This window comes from Epinephelus fuscoguttatus, linkage group LG4 (assembly GCF_011397635.1).
Source record: "Epinephelus fuscoguttatus linkage group LG4, E.fuscoguttatus.final_Chr_v1".
Lineage (NCBI taxonomy): Eukaryota > Metazoa > Chordata > Actinopteri > Perciformes > Serranidae > Epinephelus > Epinephelus fuscoguttatus.
The window spans coordinates 5,545,543-5,572,232 of record NC_064755.1 but is presented as its reverse complement, the minus strand read 5'-3'; the positions used below and the strand labels follow the sequence as shown (position 1 = coordinate 5,572,232).

At 40.2% G+C, this 26,690-nt stretch overlaps 1 protein-coding gene across 4 annotated transcripts in view; it reads right to left on the bottom strand.

Annotated features, from left to right (window-relative positions):
- Positions 1–26,055, bottom strand: part of ppfibp2b (PPFIA binding protein 2b) — a 144,325-nt gene extending 118,270 nt beyond the window's left edge. For 2 of the 4 annotated variants that reach the window (XM_049574410.1, XM_049574412.1), the window contains exon 1: positions 25,876–26,053. The gene's annotated coding sequence lies outside the window, so the exon portion shown is untranslated. Of the gene's footprint in view, positions 1–25,875 lie in introns of all 4 variants that reach the window. The other 2 variants (XM_049574417.1, XM_049574409.1) reach the window with 2 other exon arrangements.
- Between the last annotated feature and the right edge of the window lie 635 nt (positions 26,056–26,690).

Sequence of the window (26,690 nt, the reverse complement as noted above, 5' to 3'; positions counted from 1 at the left end):
AAAGCATCTATCGGTACCAGGCCCTGATCACACAGAAAGCATTTTGCAGATTGCAAAACGCCATGCACACCGCGCAGCCTTTTTTTGAAATTGAATGCCACTAGTAAAAAAAAAAATAAAAAAATGACTGCTGCGCCTTTTTATTGTTGCCAGGCAACCACTCAATCGCATCCTTACACTAACCTTCCAGTGTAATAAATCGGCCAATTCTTGTTTGTTTTTTCACAATAATTAGAGGCTCGTTCCTAAAATGGACAGGGAAACGGACTTCTGTGTGGGTACATGAGACCCTAAAAAAGAGGGTAGATCACAGGGAGTACCAGCCTGCTGGTCCAGGAGCTTCCCCTTGATGATGGCTGTTTCCAGGCATATTATAGGATGACTCAGGGGCGGTTTGACAACCTGTTGGGCTGTATAGCTCTGGGTATCCAGCAACCACTACCACCAGCCTCTCCTAGATTGTTCACCAACTGTAAACCTGGTGTCGTGACCACCACAGAGGGCCCGATTCTAAAATCGTCTGATTGGACAATGAGAAAAAAGATAATGAAAAAAAGAGATGACGTGGGGCGTTTTTCTGCTCTGAGTTGAAGTTTTTTCAACTTGAGGAGTTCAGAGCTCCTGCAAAAATGCCAGGCACCTAGAGTGCAGAAATGCAAGGCACTTCACAACATTAAAAACACCAGCAAAAGTGTCATTCTCATTAAAAACAATTACAAAAAGGCGCCTCCAAGTGCTAAAGCGCTTTCTGTGTGATCAGGGCCTACAACAGTATAGCTATGGAACTATTATGTTAACTGTACCACCACTGGTCCATGACTTTTCAGTGGCCAAACAGGGCCATCGCTATGAAAACACTGTAACCAGTAGCCAAACCAAACACTTTTCGATATGATTTTGTCCTGGGAACTTTTATGAGAGGAGATACATTGTTGTTGATTTAGTCCTTCAGAGAGGATGTGTCAATGCTTCGAGTGAGGAAATAATGATGTGTGTGTGTGAAATCTCCACTGTAACCTATCGTGACTCCTTAGGATTTCATTTCTCATTGAACGGTAACTTGTCAGAAGATTAATAAATCATGTGACAGGCTTATTAATCACAGCGAAGGAACTGCAGACTCTAGACAGACGTGAGTCGACTGCACACCTTTTAACTGGTAGCAGCAGCCTGAAGGAGAGTTCGCAGGGCTATCGTTGTTACACACACTCACACCTGTAGTTAACCAGTATCACTGCATTCTTGTATGTCAGTTGTGGAGCAGGTTGACTATAGTAATCATCAGTGTAGCAACATGCCCAAGGGCACCAACAGCTAAAATCAATAGATTAAACCAGGGAAAGACCTTCAGTATGTGTGCAATTGCAGTGATGGTTTGAACAGACAAAGGCCAGTGCAATAAATTAGTTCCAAGTATACCAACCTGTTGTATATGAAATGGCATAGCTCACAAAGACTCTCAGGTAACTGTAGGTCTGGCATGCGATTATTACCAATATCAAATTAAAATGCAACTAAATGTAATGTAAGAAAGAAACAGATACACAGTGATAGGAAGAGAAAGAAGCACAGTCAAAGTGTAGAAGAGATAAACTGTAGAGCTCCCCCAACAAAAGCAAACAGCAGAGCTGATATGAGCCGACACTGAGCAGACTGATGGACAACACTTACCCTCTGGAATGTCATCCTAAGCATAGTGTAGGCCTATTACAAGTCATCAAGCTGACTTGATGATTGTCAGAAGAGGATGGAGACATATAAGCACACCCAACTGGTCTTATGTCAGTAATACCAAAACTAATTTCACCCAGTGTCAGCCCACCATTTATGCAGTCGACGAAGAAGCTCCAAAGAGTCTCCTTCATTTTTGCAGTACTTTGCTTTTACTTTTATTTCCTTTTAATATGTGTGTTGTACCAACCAAACACCAAGGCATATTCCTTGTAAGCGAAAACCCACTTGGCAGTAAACCTGATTCTTATTCTAATTAAAGATAATGTGACAGTTAATTCAGAAACACGCTCAAATACACAAGTTGGAAACTGCTTCCAGGGGATCATTAAAAGAAGTGATAACATTTTTGTCCCAGCCATGAAGTTTCCAATGTAGTCTGTGCTACTTGCAGCCTTTCTGTATTTGCATGTGTTTTGTGTATTTGCTTAGCTAGTCTGAGCTTTAAACATAAGCCAAGCTAACTCAAATAGAAGCAACAAAGTTAGCTTTTACTAAGTTTTACTGTGACATATAAAGTTGATTCATGATTGGTTAAACTCAAACGCAGCATAATTTCATGGGTTCAAATATATTTGTTTCAATGTTTAGACACAAATTCAACAAGTGACAGCTCATATCGTATTTATGTAGGACTTTGCACGACTTTTAAAATCACGGGAAGAATCATGTTTTGGCGTTGTTAAGTATGTAACGTGACATTACGTATGTATCCAATAGGGATGTCAACAATTAACCATTAACCAGTTAACCACTGAGAACATTTTTGGCTGGTTATGCATTGTCAGTATATAAATTAATTTTTCTACTATTCAGTTTACTGCACTGCCTGCCACCCAGGTCAGGTGGGAGCTAATGTAAACTAGTGGCAGTGTTCATTCAGTGATTACTGCTTGTAACGCCACCCCGACCTAACAACTGCTGTGGAAACATGAGGCCCACTCTTCTGGTCTCCTTATAGGTCGGCCCCCCTTTTGCTACTTGTATTAGCTCTGTCAGTGCTGTTAGCAGTGTCAGAATAGCTAGTGGTGCTAACATAGTTAACAGTGCTAAAGGGATTTTAGGGCTCAGAAAGAAGCTGCTTACTCAATGGGACTACCTGGGGGGTAGACCAGAGGGTCGCCACCATGTAGCCTACCGCAGTAATGCTGTGCTGGCACCAGGATGATGTTACTCGTGATAGTCGCCAAATGTGCAGCACCGTTAACTAAAGGCAGATTTATACTTGTGCGTCAGCTCTATGCACAGCCTAGCCTACGCACGTGGCCTACTCCGTTGTGAGCATTTACTTGTGTGGTGGTGTGTCTGTGTCACTCTGCAGTTACACCTCCAAAACACTAGTCTGTTGTGGGGTTTCTGTGAAGTTTAAACACAACCAAAACACACATTAAACTTGGCTTATTAGCGACAATTTCAATTACAAGTACACAAATCAGCTTCCCTATAACTTGCAGGATTCACAGACAAAGCATTTGTCTTTTGCAGGACACATTTTTCACACAAATACAACGTGGTAATATTATTAGCACAAGCCTATGAAATTTTACACTGTGTAAATTAGCCTAGTGGTTAGGGAGATTTCCTCTTCTCATATGAAGCCAGGGACAACAGCAACATTTAACAAAGGTAACGTTACAAACTTTGGCTAAATTACAACTTACAAGGTTCAGCGACAACAGAACTGTCTTATACTAAACACATTTTCCAAACAAATACAACATACTGACGTTATTAGCACAAATCTAGCAACTAGCAGAGATTTCCTCTACTCAGAATTTTCCCTATAAAGCCAAGATAAATAACACAAAAGACTTAAAATGCTATTTTTGTGGAGGCTTTATTATATTCACAAATTATTGTTTCTTATCTGTGAAATAAAAGTAAATAAAAGCTTTGTTTCACTGAGGGAAATGGTTTTGAGCTTACAAAAACAGACGGAGGTCTGCGTCGCCATGACGTGTAGTTACATTTCTGGGGAGGTGCAGGTCAGGCTACAGTGTAGGCCCTGCGTTGACGCTGGTACAGCGTTGACTCAGTAAAAAGTATAAATCCTGTTTAACTTCCACCCGACCCTTGTGGTGCACAGTACAGAGCAAGCAAGGCTAATGTGGGATGTCGGTGGCTTAGTGGTAGAGCAGGCGCCCCATGGAAATAGCTGTTGCCTCAGCGGCCCGGGTTCGACTCTGGCCTGTGGCCCTTTGCTACATGTCTCTCCCTCTCTCTCTCCCCCTTTCACACTTCATTATCCTATCAATTAAAAGCAAAAAATGCTCTAAAAAAAAAAAAAAAAAAGCAAGGCTAATGTTAGCTAACCAGTGGAGAGTTGACACTTTGTTTCTGTATGTCAATGCAGCTAGCCAGCTGGCTGTTAGCAAAGCCTGCAATAAAATGAAATAAAAGGCAAGACATTTACATCACAAAATTTCACCCTCTGTAAATGGATAGGGCTTTAAAATGCAATCCTTACATTTATTGAGTCAGTGGAGCGCCAGGCATCTTGTATTTTATGCCATTTTGTGTTTTTTTTTTTTTTTCTTAGAAAGCTGGTTAGTTACCAGCTAATGGGTGTTGGGCCACCAAGAGCAAAATTAACCTGAACTGACATCCCTAGTACTATCCCTATCCTTTGAATGCAAATCTTATGTCTGAGAAACTATGCCACTAACTGAACTCAATCGACCAATTCAGTTTGATACTATTTACAAGATATATGACAGTAGCCTATGAATTGGCCTGATGATATACTTTATTACTTTTTTTATCTTTGTATATATAGAGGTGGTTTCATCCATCACTGCATTCCTGATTATTACACAAAGGGAAATTTTAGGGAAGTGAGGCAGTGAACCGCTAACAGTTGAGATCTATGAGATGGAAATGTTCCATCTGCAGTTTGTTTTCTAACTTGCCTGACAGGAACAGAAGGTTGGAAACATTTTTCCAGTGTTTGGATATGCATAAATTACATATGCAAATGAGGAAATCTCCTTAAAAAGTATTTACAGTTACATAAGAGTATCACGCTACAGCAAAATACTTCTTTCACTGACCAAAACTGGCCTCTAACTCAGTGATGAAAGCTCCTGACACAAATGACTTAGACTTAGAGATTTCTACATAAGTGAACCTACATGTCAAATACCTACAGAAAGCTGTCACTGTTTTGCAAAGTGTGAAACCTTGACATCTAAAATTCTAGCACCACCAAAACCTTCCCCATGATCAATTATTGGGACAGGACTGTGAGAACAGGAAGTGCCAAAATGCATGTGACCCTGCACAGTTGAGAGGAAGAGTAAAACATAAACACAGAAAACCACAAGAGAGAGAGATGCACACACAGCAAGGGGTGTGTGAGTTTACCGTTCTCCCTCATTTGGCTTAGCCTGTTTGGATTAGTGTCACCAGCTAGAGGCCAGACCTAAACCCCCCAGGCCCTCCTGTCACACAGGGTAAATACAACTCTGTGTGTGTGTGTGTGTGTGTGTGTGTGTGTATGTATTAGTGGAGTCAAGCCAACAAGAAACACCAGATTCTTCACCAATTAACATCAATGCGACGGGACCAGTGACATTTAAGATGAGGATGTTCCTTGCTCTGTCCTTTAGATCAGCCTGAAAATCTACCTCTCTTTTCTCTAGTTGTGGTTTTTTTTTTCATTTTCACCACTTGACCACCTTGATAGTCAAGCAATTGGTTTTAGTGTAACCAATAAAACTAAAGTTAGACTGACATATGGGTTTACTGTACAAATCCTCCAACTTATTTATGAGTTGCACCAACCCAATCAATGAAAAAAAAAAAAAAATTCTGCATTGTACGTTTCTGCGCACCACAGATACATAACATGTGTATGTTTTGTAGCGGATATGTTTAAATTTTGTTTGTTTGTTTGTTTGTTTCAACATAGCTGTAGTTAACATGTGGTTTCAAAAATAGTTTCAAATATCACATTTAATTACTTAAATCACAAACTATCTTAACAGATAAGTGAACAAGATTAAGATCCTGACCAAACATTCAATGTCATCCGTCAAAGTTTCTGAGTAGCAGTTGGTGCGTGCAGATAGCCTGGAAATAGCCATGAGTAATGCAAATGGCCCAACTCGAGGGGCGGCACCAAGCATGCATTTGTAAATATCACTGCACGCAATTGGATAACACTACGACCAATCAGAACAATACACGGGGTGACGTATCCAGAGCGCTACCAGTGGAGCTAACTGGTAGATTAGACTCTAGCCGTATCCGGTCGGCAAAACTGCAAAAACGTCCTTCTTGCAAAGGAAAGATTTGAGCGCCATCTTCTGTTCCTCTTTTAGAGAAAAAGCCAAGTCTAACTTGTTCATTGTAGCAGCCAAAGCCGCTTCAAACAACTGGTGTTCATCCGTAGCCATCTTGCAGTGTTTACTGACTGATTCCAGACTTCGTCGTCGCAGCGCTGTCGTCATCTGTTTAGCTCGCCTATATCAGATACACCGATGTGATTGGTGCAGCTCGGCTCCAATGGCATGGGTAATGAGCATCATTACTGATTGCCAGAGTGACTCGCTGAGCTAATTCAAATTGTGCTCTCGCGAGAACTCGGATTTCCAGGGTAGCGTGCAGACACATGGTAACAAAAAACTGAGATAAAAGTATTAAGATTCAATATTCAGCTTTAGATTCAAAAAAGGGAAAAAAAACAAATTTTGAAAAAGACTCAAAGTCAGAATCAGAATCAACTTTACTGGCAAAGTATGACAAACAACACTAAACAGCAGCATTACCAACCCGGTCTTATTCCATAACTTCCAGCATCAAGACACTGACAAAAAAATCCATCCTTTCAAGTTGGCATGATATGCAGCCGGTCGCGGTTATTGTGTAACAGTGTTTGGTGGTATCAGGGGAAATTGCAGCAGGACAATTAGGTGTAAAGCATAGATGTTTTCACAGACATGGATGTAGGCTTGTGCCCGTTTGAAAATTTTCCAGCGGGTTTGATTTAAAGCCAAATATCAAACCGAACCGATATATTAAATTATATACCTAATTTTACCACTAGGGGTCGCATTTGAGCTATTTTTCCCAATAAAAGCCCATTTTAGGTGTAATGCGCTTCCAGTCCACTAGGTGGCGGTAATGCTGTATTAACCGCCAATACACACAAGGTTACACAAGAAGAAGAAGACGCAGAATGACACCAAGGAACCTTCCTCCAACTCCGCTCTCTCAGCGGAGACATGGCAGTTAAGAGGGTCAAGCGGGAGGACGTTCCTGTAGTAGTTCCAGCCCCCCAAATAGTACCAGGAACTTCTTCAGTGGAAACGGGTTAGCTACTAGGGCAACAAACTGAATGACTGCTGACTCCCTCGCACTTTTCCCCGCCCCCAGTGAAATTTGATCTCTCTCAGCAGCAGACAGCTGAGCGGAGCTGCTGAGTCCCTCTGAAGCCTCTGAGACAAACCAAACAAAACACTTGTAGGCTCCTCCACTTCATTTATAAACAAACATAAACCTTATTAAGTTGTCATAATGCATGTTACAATGCAAGATAAGTTGAATATAGTCCCTTGACACGCCGCTGATGTGAAAAGCTTTTTTTTTTTTTCCTCTCCCCCGGTTTATCCAGTTGATGTGAATTAAACCGGGTGGAGCTCTTAAACCGGACCAAACCGGTTAAACCGGAAATCAGCACAAGCCTACATGGATGTAAACTATAAGTCCTATATCCTAGTTTATTATATAATGCCTTATATTCAAATATAAAATTTCACAAAACTTGTTATGCAAAAAATAGTTGTCAACCAATCAACTGTGGAAATGTCATTATTATATCTATTAGTTAAAAGTTGTACCCTGCACACCTCTGGTGTCCCCACTTAAAAGTTAAAACCAATGCCGGAATACCAATATTTAGGTATGTATATATTTTTTTCATTTTGTACCAGTGTTCAAGATGCAGTATATTCAGTGAGTTCTTCCATGGTGTGTCATAATTTAGTAAGCTAATTCTTCAGTATTCCCTGCTTTGGATACATACACATGACACACAGCCCTTTCCTAAAAAGAGGGGCATGTGAGCATCACGTTGCATAGCTGTGGTCAAATCTATCTCTCTTTGACTTGTCAGAAACAATGTCAAACAGACCAGCTGACAAGCAGAGGAGAGAGGAGGTGAGGGTGGAAGAAAAAGAATTAGGGCGTTCAGGGAGAATAACAGCAGAGAAAAGCATTGAGAGACTGTAAAGAAGGGAGAGGATGGTAACGGGGAGGAAGAGGTCAGTTTGGGATGATAACTGGGATTGGGAGGAGCTAATAGGAATGAGGTCAGAGGAACAGCAGGGGATTTCCATGTAGCTTACTTACAATTAGTATGTATTGAATGGGAACACTAAAATCTTGACCAAGAGATTTTTTTTTTTTTTTGACCCAAGAAGACTGTTAGAAACGGCAATGTAAATTTGCTTAAAGTGCCGTCCTCACCAAGAACAATAACTGTAATGATAACGATGTTAGCATTCAGACTGATGAACATTAACATCCCTTTAATAGTAGCGCCATGCATGCACAGTGCGTTCTAGCTGGATTTTGATTGGCTGTCAGTGTGTCTATCGGTCAAATTGCTCTGAAGGTGATCCTAACATTTTAACAAGTAAAAGAAATCTGTTTGCTTATAATTTGGTCGGCTGGTGTAAAACAAATGTGGCTACTTTGCTTTGAGTGATGCAAAATTTGAATATTTCAGTTACTCTCCATAAATATAATTCATGTTCTTATATCTGCTTTAGTGCTACAAGGTAGGAGCAAGCGAACACTGGCCATACTTGCATACATACTACAGCTGATCCCTGCAGGGTTTAACTCAGATCCAGACCGTCTCAAGAAGGTTTATGGTTTGATGCTGTCTGACAGGCAGGTAGGAAGCCCAGTTATCTGTGAGTGTAGATGTGCTGTAAGTAAACAGTCTGAACTCAGATCAGTTTTTTCTGTCAGAGACCAAAGTGTCATTTTAATCACCCACCGACTCTGTGAGAGGACAGTTTAAACCTCTCTACTAACATGTTGCAGAAGTTATTTCTCTGCTTCTTAACAGCAAGATGGATAAGTCAGAGTTTACAGTGAACCTGGGTACAAATCCTAGTTGTCTCACATTAGTTTTTTGTGGTATGAAAGTTTTTGAGACCATAAATAGAGAGAGGTGGAGCTTTTCAAATGATGATCAGTAAGTGTGTGCTCATAAATAACCCCTTAAACCTGTCAAACACTGCAAGAAACCCCCCCCCCCCCCCCCAATTTGTCTCAAGACTAAGACTAAATCTAAAATAGCTGTAGAAATTAACACTGGTAAAAAAAAAAAACAACTGCTTTCCGTAGCACTATTACGGGTGGATACAGCGATGGATTTCTAAAAACCACCCACAAAACCAAATCATTTTTGTTGTTTGTTGATCTCAAACAGTGGTCTGCAGCTCGGCAGGTGTCTCGCTTATATGACATGCCATTCACCATCCCCTAAACCTTCTGGTGACAATGTTGGCTCATATACTATGTTACATTATAAACACTGATATGACAAGAAACATGCAGATGTAACATATTCATGGTTTACAGAAATCTACAATGTCAACATTTTCATCCTGTGACTGGGCTGTGTCAGACCAGTAACAGTAATCACTCCAGGAGAGGTGGCTGATGTCAATATTTGATCTGGATTTGATTTCAATGTATTATTTGTCTTAACTCTACCCTATCAAGAATGTTAAATACACACACTCGCTGACTGGTGTCTGTTTTAGGATTCAGTATTCCAGAAATGTACTGATCCATATCCTTATTGTGGTGAAGCAGGAGGGATAGTTTGGAGAGTTTAGCAGTGCTAAACCTAAGCACACCGACACACAGACACACACACACATATATGAATACAGAGAGAGAGAGCAGAAAGTCGGAGAGCCCAAATGAGAATATTACCAATCTTTTTATTAAAGGAGATATCTCATTTTGAAAATGAATTGTTCAATTTCCTTAAGCAAGAAGATTGCCATTTTCAGTGTGCAGATAAAATATGTGAATTAAGAGGAAAGAATGAGACGTAGGATGTATCAAAGCTTTTAATATTTATCCTGGTCCCTCGCTTTTCTGGTTTAACTGAAGCCTGTGGAACTGAGGAGGTGTTAATTCATATTCACCCCCTTCAAATTGGAATAGAAATTGAACTTTAAATTGTTTGAGTATTAGTCTTCCAAAAACAAATAGAGCAATAGCCTCAATATAAGTCCTGATGCAGACTGTTGTGTCTGTATCCTGTGTGAGCACAGCAACAGTTCCTCCTTATTGTGAGCAGCATGACAACACTGAAGTACTTTCTTCAAAACATGAAACACTGGATACATTTTGATTTAAAAAGTTTGTGTGTGTGTGTGTTCGTGTGTGTCTGTGCACCTGCTTCTTGATGCCATTTACCTGAGACACACAGCCTATGCGTATGTGACTGTAACATAATCCTGTAATGTGAACCATGAACTGCAGGTTGTGACTCTGTAACTCTAGTCTCATGTAGCCAGGGTGCCGGCCTCTGAAGTGTAGCACTTCACTGTTTTGTCATGCTCTATGTGCTTGGCTGTCATTATAGAGCTACAGTAGACATTTTTACCACCCTGCAAGCTTGTGTTCAGTACGTTCTCAGTTAGTGGAAGAATGTACTTTTAAGACTGAATTTGGATGGAAGTTAATGAGGATGCCAGTAGACTGTGCTCTCAAGGCTCGTGGCCAGAATCTTTGAGCTGAGTCTGAATCAGCTGGCAGAGCACAAACAGTTCATGGTCTCAATTGGTTTACTCCACCGGGGCTCCAGCAGGAGGTGGCACTGGCATTTAGCATTATTGTTACCTTTGCATGCAGTTCATGGTCGGATCTCTTTTCTTGTATGGCATAAAGCTGGCTGTGTTTCAACATAAAGTAGAATTCTACCAATTTTACACATAAGGGTGAGTTTATCTGTCATAAAGAATACCTGTCTGTGTAATGTCTTCTGTGGTTTTGGAGGAGCTTTGTCAAGTAGGCCTGTCATGATGATTATTATGTTATCTACTTATTGTTCAGCCACTTTCTGGTGTGACTGGGACATAATTGATGCAACTGAGCAATCGGTTGGCACACTTGGTATTTATTAATCTCTATAAACAGAGGTCTACATATGTATGCAGAATCTGTATAGCCTGGAAATCCAGGTCAGTCTAACTTGTTCATTGTAGCGGCCAAAGCCGTTTCAAACAACTGGTGTTCATCCGTAGCCATCTTGCAATGTTTACTGACTGATTCCAGACTTCGTCGTCGCAGCGCTGTCGTCATCTGTTTAGCTCGCCTCTGGCCCGCCTATATCAGATACACCGATGTGATTGGTGCAGCTCGGCTCCAACTGCATGGGTAATGAGCAACATTAGTGATTGCCAGAGTGACTCGCTGAGCAAATTCAAATTGTGCTCTCACGAGAACTCTGGATTTCCAGGGTAGAAGGCAACGGGATAAGATTTTGGTGTTTTGATTACCATTTTTAGTCCAAAAAATATTGACCAATCAACTGAGTGGCAAATAAACAGTCCCCGTGACCCACGTTGGTAGCATAGTCTATCCTGTCCATTTAAGGCAAAACGCCCCAAAAAATAATCTTTATAAACAGTCCCTGTGGGGAGGCAGAACATATTGGCAGAAATCCGAATGCATCGATTTATGGGCTGAACATCGGCCGATATTCACCTTGTTGACTGCCATCGGGCTATCAATTTTAATTTCTTTAATGTGTTTGATTGAATTTGTGCTTATTCAAAGGTAGTGTAATGAAGAACTTAATGACTTCAAAAAATTCAGTTATTTATTTTAGATTTCTTTGTTTCCCTGTCACAAAAGGGAGAATACATGACAACAAAAACAAAATAAACAACAATATGAAAACATCAGTATCTGCTATCACAAAATATTCTTAATTTAATCATCTAATGATGATTAAGCTTCATATTAGCTTTATTTATTTATTTTTTGTAGGGATGCCTGATAAAATCGTCACGTCATCGGTACTGGCTGACATCGGCTTTTCTTATTTTGCACAATGATTGAATATTACATACATTGAAAAGAATTATATTTCATGTCTCCATCTACTGGTGGGCCATCACAATAAGAGTATGTGTGCATAATATGATGTTAATTCCACTACAGAAGAGACTTGACGTTCACTAAAATTAGGTGGGGAAAAAAGTGTATATATATCAGTATGGGTTATCGGCCAAATAAGTTGTTATATTTTGGCATATCAGATATCAGCAAAAAATCCAATATTGTGCATCCCTAATTTATTTATCTGCAGTGATATGCAGATATCTGCTTATAGAGATCAGCTGAAATGACCAGCTTACAAAAGAGGAATCTTGGCCTGGATATTCGCAGGCTACACTGGATCTCCTGAAATATTGGCCCCCAGAGGCTTTACTGTCATCAGACCAATAGCTGAATGGTTCCAAGATGTATAGGGTATTTATTACGTGTTTTTTTTTCTTAGACACATTAACCTGCTTTTCATGTTTCTTTTAAAGTAAAACTCAAAGATTAAAAACTGTAAACATGCCTATGTGTTTTTACAGTAACTCTACTTTTCTAAATATGCAAGTCTTCATTGTGGATCAAAAAATGTGGCTGCACCAGAGGCTGCTGCGCTGCTGGGGATATTGTCCCCATTAGCCAAAATTCATCCTTGTGACTACGGATGGGTATCGCTAAGATTTTAACGGTACTACTACTCTTATCAGTACTGCTTATCGATACAGTATTTTAACGGTACTCTTATCGATACTTTTTGAGGAAGAAAAAAACAAATTAAGAACATAAATTGCTTTATTTTCTCAATTCTCTTTATGCAACAAAATAGTTATTTAACAAAACATTTTACTTTTTACAACTTGAAATCTAAAACACATAAAATAATATTGTTGTCACGGTATCAAAATTGGGACCTACGGTACGGTATCAGTGAAAGGATCATGGTTCTAAGTAGTATCAGGATACCACAGCAAAAACGAGGTGCCTTTTGTCATTTATGAAAAGATAAATCACTTTTCTATAATACATCAATGATATTTCAATGGAATAAATTCCTTATTGACTTATTCATACTTCAAAAACAGCATCAATAAGTGATTAACATAGGGGGGATCAAAATAAAATAAATAAATAAAATAAAAATCAACCAGCCACCCTCCTCCCCTGAAAAGTAAAGAACAGTCCCTTCATAAGTAAAGAACAGTCCCTAAAGTGCGCTGAGGTTTGTGGACCGTTACCTGCCACACAGAGAGAAATGTGAACGGCTCGTTTCTCCTCTGACACGCCACATACCTGTGTGCTGCCACGGCTCGGCTGTTCAGGTAGGCTACTTCTGGACAGTCATGACACCAACAAAGAGGAAAATATTGGACCTGGAAGCTTCTCCGTCGCCAGTAAACCGTACTTGCACCGCGGAGCACTATGGCCACCGTATTTGACAGGAATACGTATTCTTGTATTTCTGTCTGAATATGACGCACTTTCGCAAGGTGTTTTGACAAATTACTAGTGTTGCTGCCCTTACACGCAAAACATTTGTCACACTTGTGACAACGTGCTGTGTCTGCATCAAATCTTGTAATGTAAAGCCACACTTTTGACCGTTTGGCTCTCTCGCCATCATTATCTATCTAAAGGTAGGCTACGAGCTTGAGTTGGTGTATGCGCTGTCTGTGTGTGTGTGTGTGTGTGTGTGTGTGTGTCACTGGAACTACAGCCCCGCCCCCCTGCTCTCCACTCACACACAGCAGGCAGCCAGTGTGAGCGAGACAGATCTCTCGTCTTCAGGGAGAATAGCGAAAATTATGATACAATGACGGATAATTGACGGAGTTGGTGAGATAAATGCGCAAAATAAGGTTTATCTTGTAAAAAAAAAAAAAGCCCAGTACCGATAGCAGAAACGTTAAGATCAGAGCTTATCAATACTGCGGTCTTGAAGAATGTAGCCCTGGGGCTCGTTCAATACCAGGGTTTGGTACCCATCCCTACTTGTGACATAAATAACAAAACTTGTCAGTTTTGTGTGAAGCGTGACACAGTTGTGTTAGTGAACATAATCATTCTGTGATGGTTGCTAAGCATGTGGTTTGAAATATTAGAAGGAAGAGGGACAGGACAAAACTTGAAAACCAGACAAGCTGAGAACCAGTATGTAGCCTACAGAGGCTGTTACTGTGCTGCCTGACAAACTCACTCTCACTGCTGCTACTGCACATAACTGCATCTGTGTGCAACATCTCTTGTCAAAGTAATTTTTCTCTGGTCATCACACACACACACACACACACACACACACACACACACAGCCATGTATGAGACCTCGCTAATGATCATTTGCTAGCAAACTGGTGTGTTGAAGTGGAAGAGTCGAATATAGTCCTGAAGATCAAATCAACCATGGCTTAGGTTTCATCAGACCATTTGCCATCGTTCTGTAGAAACCATGTACTAAAAATATCCACATTATGAGAATCAAAACTTTGAATTACATTCTTCTTTTCATGCCTTTACTAATTAAAAAACAATCTTTCCAACTCTGTGACATGATTGGCATACCAGGCACTATAAAAGAAGACAAAAATGTAAATTGCAGGTTTTGATTGAATAAGCAGCACAGACTGTTAATCCAGCTGCTTTAGGTTCAGCTAAAGGTCAGTCAGTGGTGTTTGCAGTTGCTGCCTATTGATTTTTAATCTCAACACCAACAGGACTGAACTGAAGCTGGAAGAAGTGGTTGCAAGCCAGAGTCGAACCTGCGACTGCTGCAGCGAGGCATTGCCTCTGTACATGGGGCGCTGGCACTATCCACTACGCTACCGACACCCCAAAAGAACAGGGTTTGACTTTACAATCATACAGGAAGCGAACTCTGGCCTCCAAGGTGAAAGACGGCGGTTGTTGGACCCATACACCACCCCTCCCCTGCTGCCCTTGTGGGACTTTTGTCCCCTTAATTTGGGCTATTGTCCCCCCGACAGTTTGACAGGTTTTAAATCTCGACCTTTGACCTTTTGAATATAAAATTATCTCTTCATTATTGTATCCTGTTAGAAATTTGTGTGAAGTTTAGTCATAATTAACGTATGAATTCTAATGGCCCCGCCCATGGCTATCGTTGGTGCAGAGGCATAAAAACGCATATTTGCATATTTTTTCAGAACAAAAATCTGAACAAAATAACCACTTAGCCTACATGTGTACATGACCTTTTTTCTGACATGCTACAGAAGCAAAAATACCCAAAATGTCAGATTTGACCAATACATGAAAAAAAATGGTTTCACCTGGGGTGTCTGCCTTTAAAAGCCCATACTTGATTTTTTTGTTAATGCTGAAAAGTGGACAATTTATTTTGTACATTGTAAATTATTTAACAATGTATTCATATAGAGGCTCTGCTCCTGAAGCGCTCCATCATCTAACAGTCTCACAATCACTCCCGGTTTCTCTCAGAGAGCAGAGTAAGAGCTGATGGAACCAAAATTAAATAATGCAAGCTTTTAACGTTGACTCGTTTGTTAACAGTGCAGCTAATTTCCCTTCTTTCCATCCTTATTTGCTCTTCCTGTCCTCATCCCCGCTTACCCTTTATTCTTCTGTATTTATTCCTGGACCGAGATGAGTGTAACTTTTTATTTTTTAAGGTTAGGTTTAGGGGCTTTCACTTGTATCAGATTCAAGGGAATGAGCCTAGTGCATGATGTTTCATGTATGTTTAGATTTTTAAAAAAGTATATGGCAAGATGAAGAAAAAAATGATAAACACAAGTCCATTAAACGACACTCAAATGATTATAAAGGAATGGTTATAAGGCAAAATTAAATTTTAAATATGTGAGTAGGCCCCAGGGAGAGGTCAAAAGGTTAAAACAGGCAGAGAGACTCAAGACAAGTTATTTCAGTAGGTGAGAACATATGATGGTTAGGCGTAGGCATAGGCATTGAAAATTAGTTGCTATTATGTAAGTTAATTATTGATTTGTTAGGGTTAGGATTAGGGATGTATCGGCTCCGATCACGTTATTTTTACAAAATCGGAATCGGTAATAAAAGATTAGAGGAATCAAAACAACAAAAATGGCCAGGTTTTTCATCTATGTTGTTCATTGTTGCCTTCACTTTCCAACGTATAAAGATATAGGCCTATTTTGTTTGCTGAAGACAAGAAGAAGATATTGAATTTGTTTACATTTTGTGCTGCTGAAACATCAATAAGCTTTTTGGATACTATTTAAATAAAAAACAAACCTTATGGGACAACTTGGATGCATTCTTTTTTTTTTCTTTCTTAATGCTTTGCAAAGTATCGGATTGGACTCGGTATCAGACTCGGTTTCAAAATAAAGGACTCGGTATCGGATCAGATGCAAAAAAATATGTGATCGGGACATCCCTAGTTAGGATTAGGTATAAGATTATGATAAAGGTTAGGCTTAGAAAAAAAGAAAGGGGGAGGTTATGGTATGAAAAAGTAACAAGAAACTATCTAATTTAAAAATGTATTACTATGATTAGGTTTAGGTATAAATATAATAAGTAGTTAAAGTTACAGTATCTAGGTAGGCTAAGGTATCGATATCTGATTAGGCTATGACTTAATAGAGGTCCACTGGAGTCCATTCTGAAAATATGTTTATGGCTACCAGGCAAGATAAAGAGATGCCTAAGTAAATGGTGTGGCTGCAGGTCAGTTCAGTAATGTACAGTACATAAAAGTGAAAATCAATAAGGCCTAGTGCAAATATGAGCAAAGAGTGATTTATGTTTGACATACAAAAACAGCTGGACATTTTCATTCGTGTTTCATTCATCCTTCTGTCTGAAGGCTGCACAGTTTGAATACACAGCACAACCTTAATTCATGTTGCTGATGGCCTCTCTGAGTCTGAACAGAAGGAATAACTGTGTTTGCATTTCACACATTTTAGGCCTAATAGTGGATTAACAGGCATGAAACAAACACTACAAACACAGGGGTTTATGAAATAACAGTAATGTTAGACTGCATTAAATTGTGTCTGCATCAGGACTATAAATAATAAATGCCATCAAATCATACTGAGCAGTAAACATATTTAAAACTTGTCAAACTAACAAATTATTATGGTCTGTCAGTTTTGTTTATCAGATTTTAAATCAACAAAACAAGCTCCAAAGGACAAAATGCCTGGTGTCTGAAAGGCATTCATTAAACGCAACCTATGTGAAATGACAAGAGACAAAGACTTCAATTAGTGGCAGCCTGTGTCAAATTTAAATCAACTGCATCACTAAACAACAGTGTCGCAAGTTACTTTTCAAAATCTTATTTTTGTCCCCTTCACCGGTAAGGGTAATTATTTACCAAATAATCTCTTTACAGAGAATCTTTCGACTGTAGGGCTCCTTAAATCCAGAGGAAAGGGGAATTGATGAAAATGTGAAATTTATAAGTCGCTTTCAAGTATTACCGTGCATTTACAGTAATTAGTCTATACAAGCAGCAGCGCATCATTGCCGTACTTTGTGTTTGGTTTCATCTCTCAGGCTAGATAGAGGCTACTGCTTTATACTCTGAATGATGGAGGTTGTTTTGCTGAGAGCACTACTGCTTTGGGCAGTACAAAACCAGCTGACTCCTCTGCACTTTTTTTCTAGTTTAAAAAAACAAAACAATGCGTGTTATCAACAAACCAACTAAATTTCATTGTGGAAGCACAATGACAGTAAAACTTCCTTCCTTCCTTGGAGTCAGTATTTTCCCCAAAAAACTTTGCTGAACACCAATCAAAGATAAGGCAGTAAAGATAACCAATTCTATAAGAATTTCTGTAAACTTTTCATCTTACACAGGTCAAAATTTCTTAGGTAATTCTGTGCCTACAGATATCATATCTACCGTCAATAACAAAATAACTTTCAAAAAAGCACATTTTATGTTTAATCAGCATAGTTGCCTTCTTACATTTGCATGTTTCATACATATCATGTCAGCTTTTCTAAAGTAATGTAATATATAAGCTGACTTTGTAATTAGGAGGAAGAGGAGATGGTGGATAGCGTGTCACCTAGGTGAGACATCTGCCAAGCTGCAGACCACTGTTTGAGACCAACAAACGAAAAAGATATTTTTTCAGGGATTTAATGCAGAGTATCTAGCTGCTTTTTAGCTCCTATATGTTGCTATTTTTTTACCAACCCATCACGGTTTTGCCAGCAGCTTTTTAGCCTCCAAACATTGGTGTTTTGCAGAGAGCTGTCACTGTGTTTCCAGCAACTTTTTAGCCCCCAAACGTGGCTGTGTCCTCTAGCTTTTCAGTCCACAAATGTGGGTGTTTTTAGCAACCCATCACTTTTTTCCTGTGTTTTTTCAGCCCCAAACGGATGTTTTTCAGGAACCCATTGCTGTGTATCCAGCAGTTTTTTAGCCCCCAGACGTGGGTGTTTTTCAGCAACCTGTTACGTTTTTTCCCAAAGCTTTTTATCTCTGAACGTTGGTGTTTTTCAGGAACCTGTTGCTGTTTTTTCTGTAGTTTTTTAGCCCCCAAATGTGGGTGTTTTTAGCAACCTGGCGCTTTTTTTCCTGTGGCTTTTTAGCCCCCAATAATATAAAATAGGATTTACAATTTTTAGGGTTTTTTGCATTTTTTGTTTTAGAATCTGACTTCATGTGTCCTCCCGACTTCTGAGACCAAATGCGCTTGAGTCTTAGGTCATACATGAACCATTTGCACTCTACAAGTCAAACATCCTTCCCCCATTGCCAAGATGATAATGCCCCTATAAACGATTTCAGGTTTGGTTTTCTGAACGCAAGAACAAAGTCAAACATCTTCCAGTGAGTCATTTCAAACCTTTATCGTTATACTTTCTTCTTCAACAAGAGGCTTGTATCTTTTATGCCAAAACCCACATACAGACAGCGCAGGCTGCATAGAACTGCTCTCAAAAAGAGGATTAAAGTTGTTGTGAAGTTCCATGACATGTTTTTATACATTCTTGAGTATTTCCACCAACAAAGTACTTTTCTTTTATCACGTTAAACCTGTAACTCACCTCACCCACTTATTTTGGGTTGCTGTAATGTGGACTGTCAAATAATCACAGAAATGTCTGAAAAACTAAAATAACGCTTTTCCCCACCCACTCTTCCTTGACAGTAAACCAAATATAACCTCTAATAAAACAGTCATTTCATTTTCCCCTTTTTTTGTCTCTCTCTCTCTCTCTCTCTCTCTCTGCCACTATCTTTTCTTCCACTCCCTCTGCAAACTGAGGATTATTCCTTGTAGATTAACAGCCTGACTTTGTCTTCTTCGTCTCGACCATTTTCTTCCTCCTCTTGCTCCTCTCATCTTTCTTTCATAGCCATTTCTTTGCCTTAATCTCGCCTATATCTCTTCGTCTTCTCTTCTCCTTCTTTCTCTCTCTTTTCTAAGGCTCTTCTTGCCATCAGGGAACAGTAGATTACCTCCAATGAACCACAGTAGTGGTGTGATTAGCAGCAGTAGTTAAGATGACAGAGCAATCATCTGAACCTATGGCTGCAGAGAAAAACACCATTCTTGGTATTACACAAGCAGCTTTGATCACAGGGATGAATGCCATCATCTGCTGATCCAGTGTGTGTGTGCACTCTGCATGCATACAGACACAACTCTGAAATTCACTCCAAAGTACGCTGTCAAACAAGCTTTTTTAAAAACAGTTACAATTGTTATAAATTTAGGGCATTTATCCATCACTGCTTCATTTCAGCTCCTGTTTTGATTTCCTCTGTTGTTTCTAAGTGCTAATGCCACCCAAGTGCCAACCAAAGCAGCCTTAATCAATTCACTGTCGTCAGTGGCAATGGTGCCTTTCAACTCTCTCCCTTTTAAATGAGATTTGCAATAGAAAAGAGGTACCAGCCTGCTGTATTCAGTGGCAGGAGGCTCCTTCAGCTCTCTCAAGTCGCCTGTCTGTGATGTCTGTGCATGTGCGCGTGCATGCCTGTGTGTGTGTTTATGTACACTATCTCCAGTGTTAGATGCAGCAGATGCTTCAGCAGAGGGGAGCCACACATCAGCCTTGATATCCATCCATTAGCATATCAGCATCCCCTCTTTTTCTACCTCCCTCCCTCCCTCCCTCCCTCCCTCACTCACGCTGTCAGAAATTGATGATGTGCAATTACACAGCATGTGTCAGTGCAACTAAACATCATTTAATAGCTCCAAGCTGACAGTACATGACTGAGCAAGCAGAGCAGCACCAGTGTCACATTCAAAGTAGGCCTACCATGTTTTCTAGCATGTCGCTGGTACGCAAACCAAACTCGCTGTCATGTGTAAAAAGTCAAGTCTACATAATAAATGTCCATATTAATATTCTACACCTATCCTATATATATAGTGGTATGTTGGTACAGTGGTTAGCATTGTTGCCTCACAGCAAGAAGGTTCCTAGTTGGAACCCACGGTGGGGGAGTCCATCTGTGCAGAGTTTGCATGTTCTCCCTGTTTTTTCCGGGTGCTCCGGCTTCCTCGGAGGTGTGAAGGTGAGCATGATCTATTATCCTGTGATATTCTGGCAACCTGTCCAGGGTGTACCCAACTGGGATAGGCTCCAAATGGTGTTGCCATACCACAGGAAACCCCAACAGAAGCCGTTACATAACTGGTGTAGGTACAGTCAATGTCAAACACTGTCCTGTGTCTCTAATTCAACACTTACAAATGTACTGCAAAGTGGAAAACTACACTGAACAAAAATATAAACGCAACACTTTTGTTTTTGCTCCCATTTTTCATGAGCTGAACTCAAAGATCTAAAACATTTTCTATATACACAGAAGACCATTTCTCACAAATGTTGTTCACAAATCTGTCTAAATCTGTGCTAGTGAGCACTTCTCCTTTGCCGAGATAATCCATCCCACCTCACAGGTGTGGCATATCAAGATGCTGATTAGACAGCATGATTATTGCACAGGTGTGCCTTAGGCTGGCCACAATAAAAGGCCACTCTGAAATGTGCAGTTTTGCTTTATTGGGGGGGTCTGGGGGGGTCAGAAAACCAGTCAGTATCTGGTGTGACCACCATTTGCCTCACGCAGTGCAACATATCTCCTTCGCATAGAGTTGATCAGGTTGTTGATTGTGGCCTGTGGAATGTTGGTCCACTCCTCTTCAATGGCTGTGCGATGTTGCCGGATATTGGCAGGAACTGGAACACGCTGTCGTATACGCCGATCCAGAGCATCCCAAACATGCTCAGTGGGTGACATGTCCAGTGAGTATGCGGGCCATGTGAGAACTGGGATGTTTTCAGCTTCCAGGAATTGTGTACAGATCCTTGCAACATGGGGCCGTGCATTATCATGCTGCAACATGAGGTGATGGTCGTGGATAAATGGCACAACAATGGGCCTCAGGATTTCGTCACGGTGTCTCTGTGCATTCAAAATGCCATCAACAAAATGCACCTGTGTTCGTTGTCCATAACATACGCCTGCCCATACCATAACCCCACCGCCACCTTGGGCCACTCAATCCACGACGTTGACATCAGCAAACCGCTCACCCACACGACGCCACACACACTGTCTGCCATCTGCCCTGAACAGTGAAAACCGGGATTCATCTGTGAAGAGAACACCTCTCCAACGTGCCAGACGCCATCGAATGTGAGCATTTGCCCACTCAAGTCGGTTACGATGACGAACTGCAGTCAGGTCGAGACCCTGATGAGGACGACAAGCATGCAGATGAGCTTCCCTGAGACGGTTTCTGACAGTTTGTGCAGAAATTCTTTGGTTATGCAAACCGATTGTTGCAGCAGCTGTCCGGGTGGCTGGTCTCAGACGATCTTGAAGGTGAACAAGCTGGATGTGGAGGTCCTGGGCTGGTGTGGTTACACGTGGTCTGCGGTTGTGAGGCCGGTTGGATGTACTGCCAAATTGTCTGAAACGCCTTTGGAGACAGCTTATGGTAGAGAAATGAACATTCAATTCACAGGCAACAGCTCTGGTGGACATTCCTGCAGTCAGCATGCCAATTGCATGCTGCCTCAAAACTTGCGACATCTGTGGCATTGTGCTGTGTGATAAAACTGAACATTTCAGAGTGGCCTTTTATTGTGGCCAGCCTAAGGCATATCTGTGCAATTATCATGCTGTCTAATCAGCATCTTGATATGCCACACCTGTGAGGTGGGATGGATTATCTTGGCAAAGGAGAAGTGCTCACTAACACAGATTTAGACAGATTTGTGAACAATATTTGTGAGAAATGGTCTTTTGTGTGTATAGAAAATGTTTTAGATCTTTGAGTTCAGCTCATGAAAAATGGGAGCATGTTGCGTTTATATTTTTGTTCAGTGTAGAATGTACAAGTGTTAAAGTATCAATCATTTAAGTAGTGCTGCATATGTAGTTTATGTAGATAGCAGTAGCTTTCACTTATTGCATACTGGTTGGTTTCATGCTTAGATGTACTTGCTTATGATAATAATACCAAGGCCATAATTATAATATATATATTGGGGGATACAACATCACAAATATATTGTTAAAAATATATAGATAAAAATAAATTGCTATGCAACAACAGGCAATCACACACCATCATCTAAAATAATCAATGGCAAATATAATCATAAATACACTAAACAAACTGCTGTTATTATTACTACCCATTGTAGTATTACAGTGTACTGCAGTTCTACGAGTGGTTTATCAAAGTGATGTTGCCATACCCTAAAAAGTCGTTGCTCGACTGCTGTGGGTAGGCAGGCCCACAGGAAGTGCGCCAGTCTTTTAAGTCAATTTTTGTGATGATCAAACAAACAGTGCGTTTACATGACATTAGAGAAAATGGATTTCCTCTATTAGTCAAACTAAAACCAGACTTTAAAAAATATCATGTCAGTCCAACTGAAATCGTACTAAATCTAATTTCTCAAAGTCGGACTAACACACTCACATAATGAGATCAGGAGTCAAATTATTCCTGCATGTATGCTGGCCGAGGCACTTTGCTCATGCTCCACAGTTTCCAACCCAGGCTCTGACCCAGAAGTCGAATAGCATTAAATGGGTAACAGAAGAGGAAGCCAGGACAGACAAAATGCATAGAGCTGTAAAGTTGTCCACCATTAAAAAGTATAAAAGAGCCACAAGATTAAATAATCTTATCCCCATTCAAGTTAGCGGAGCTCTAAACTGGGAATTATCCATTTGGCCAGTGGAAGATGCACCTGCTCTATGGGCTGCACAGTGCGGAAGTAAAGCCAACCATCCTGTTAATTTTATACAAGACAGATCAATCATGACTTTCAATGCATGGCTTCATGAACTACTGAGCAACTCACAGAGTAATGAACGGGGCCCCACATTCATTGCTGTATCCAGTTCTCCTACTATATCTTCAATTTCTACTGTTTACTAACCTGTTTTCCAGTCTGACTGTGACGTTAAACGTGACACACCAGTAAAAAAAACAGAAACGCATGCTTGTCTGAAGCAGAGCCGTGTACATCAGAATCCTGCATGGGTCCATTTTTGAAAACCCGCACCTGCCCATACCTGTAAAGTTCAGTACCAGAGCTGACCCGTTTCTGGTCATTATGTCTAAGGTCAAAGCTGCACCCATCAATAAAAGTCCAACGACCTGACCTGCACCCATGATCAAACACACAGGATAAAGTCACTCACATTAAGTTGGGTTCTCCATTCTTGAATTATAAATCCAGAGGAGGAAAAGTCTCTTTCACTGGCTGTGCTTGACGCCAGGATGGTGAAAACATTCCACGGCATCACTGCCAGGTAAGGAAACATTTTAGCATGCTCCTTCCACCACCTTAAAACCTCAAAAGGCTCCTCCTTGGGAGTTTTGAACTCGAGATAGGCTGCTACCTCATCCTCTGGCTGCAGTGTTTTATCGCTTCAGTCCTCCATGTAAGTGACAAATGTGATGGTGGGGTCAAAGGTTCAACTTGTGTCACTGACTTTCAGAATAAAATAAATTGCGGCTTGATAATAGTGATTAAGATGTCAAAATATTATACATATAATGCACATCTTTTTCATTTGTTTCATTCCAAAAAATACATCACCCACTGCCCACCAACGTGTAGTTAATTTTTACCTGTGCCCCTATCCATGAATTTATATACATATTTTTACCTGTTACACAGCTTTTTGCAGGTTGCCTTTTGGGTAACTACTGATATTTACCTTGGTGCAGGATTCTGCACAACTAGTGGCATAAGGGAGTTACAACAGGCCCCAGTGCACACTATTAGGACAGTCCCGACAGCAGGGGCGATTCTAGGATCAGAGGTTTAGGGGTGCTGAGCACCCAGAGAGCTGCCCGGCCAGGCAAGATAAATTTCACTGTTTTGTACATTTTAACTCAATTTCATTCCCACATTTGTGAAAGAAAAGCACAACACTTTTTGGGAAAGTCTGTGACTAAACCATCAAATCTGATAAAGGTTATTTAAATGCTGAGCCACAGCAAAAGAGGAATGGATTGGAATCATAAAAGAAACATATCGTAACCCTAATTTCTGGGGGAGGATAACTCATTTTGATACAGCAGCTCCTCAACATACACATAAACAGTATTTATGTTTCTGGAGTAAACCAGCCCCCTATAGTGAGTACCAAAAATACCAAAAATGGACTTTGGACTTGTTTTTTGGACTTTTACTTGAAATGCAATGCACAACATGTAACATTAACACATTAACAGTAAATGACTTTTTCAGTGTTTGTCTCTGCCTTTTTCCTTCTTGCCTGTATTATACAGTATAATACAAATACATAAATAAAAATACACTTCAAAAAAGAGAAGTGCTTGAAATCTACAAAATAATAATAATAAATACACACAATAGAAGTTATAATGTTAATGGGCATCTAGTCAGTTAGCTAGTCAGTAGCACCTTGGCTTTAATATTAACACATGCACATGACACAACAGCTAGCTTCTCTCATTCCAATTCAAACAGAGGACAGTGGTACGGACCACCTGTAACGTTTCCTAGCTAGAAAAAACGTCAGCTAACTCCTACCTAACAACATAAACAGTGACCTACGATTAAATGCAGCAAAAATGAGGACTGGTAATGATAATAATGTGTTGGTATTGAGTGGTAGAAGTTAAGGAATGTGCCACATATCCTGGTTTAAGCCAGGTACTTACACCACTACTGCATATCACCCACTCTGGAAGGCAGCGCATTGCTCCGTGCAGATAGAGCGCTCAGAGCCCGAGTCAGGGAAAGGTGGGAGGGGGTGGATCAAACCATTTTTTTAAATTTTACGTTGCAACCAAGTACTGTATGGTTTTGACACTTTTCTAGCTTGTTAAAAAGGGACATACAGTAAAAAAATAAATTAAAAAAAATCTCTCATATTTTAGGGGTGCTGGGATTCAATTTAGGGGTGCTTCAGCACCCCCAAAAATGGGCTAGAAATATGCCCGACAGTGCATGCTATCCTGCACATATCGTCTCATAGCATGATCAGAGACGTGACATTGGATAACATTAACATACATATTACCCCACAATCATCAATGCATGGCTGTAAGTCACAAAAAAATGCCAAAGAAAATGAAGAATTATTACTTAAACAATTTTAAGTAATAATGCCAAAGAAAATGAAGAATTATTACTTAAACAATTTTAATAATTTATCAGGTGGCAGATTTGGTCCCCCCAATATTGACTCTATGGCTACAGCCCTGCTATATTGTCATGGTTTTTCCTCAGGGACAACAGTCCATAAACCATGGAATCACTATTAACTTACTGCGTTAAAAAAAAAAACAACCGAGTGTTTAAACTTCACAATATTCAAGATATCCAACCACACAACACTGTTGACAGTCCTCTAAATCCAGCCTTATGGACTTGTATATTGTTTGTTACACTTAAATGCAGGCAAACTTTATAGTAAACTTGCCTCCTCCAGTATGACGATAATAATCATGTGAAATCCCGAGTAATGAACTAGCCTCTATGCTAAATGACACTTGTGTATGACAGAGCAGAGCAGGTTAATGCAGTTGGTAATTAGCCTCATGTAGTTCTTACCAAACGCGACTCCTCTGAGGCTTTATCCGGACAAAATCCTTTAATATCGTTCGCGAGAGACACTTGAAGATAAAGTGATCCCGCAGTCATACACACACTCACACATGTCCCTCACACACACATAAAACACACTCACACATGCAGAGTCCTCTTAACTGTACAGTTGCCCCTCATCTGTACTGAGCGCTTAAGTGAAGCGCGAGCTTCCTCGACTATCACCTGCCATGTGATAGGCACGATGCCTTCAGGAGCCGCTCGGAATATCTGGCGTCCTCCACTGCCTGACGTTAAATTCATATTGGACATGTTTGTTTCACTAATGATTTGAGATATGGTGCAAAGTAAGTCATCTATATCAGTGAATAACATCATGTGCCATGCAAGTAGGTTAACTCCTTAACTGTTACTTTAATGCAAACTTAATTTGTTTTCATATTACTTGCGATGAATGCCTATTCACCATGTCTATTACTGTATCATGTAATATGCCACTGAATTAACCGCATAGCACGTTGGCAATACAAACGTCACAGACAGGCTCTTACCCGTATTTATTTATAGTTTTGACTCAAAATTACCTGTGCCGAAACACAGAAAAATCAAATATCCGACAGTAAAGGAAGGCAGCACAACCGTAAATTAAATGATTTGCGGGATAATTTAAATTTAGAGACATTAAACTCAATACTCCTCCAAAGAGTTCTTCAGGTTGTATATCAGTCTCCCATATTTTCAGGAAAAAGAGGGAAGTTATTCATTAAGAATAGGCCAACCACACCAACGTAAAACAACTATAAGCCTTTTTCCCCTCAAGA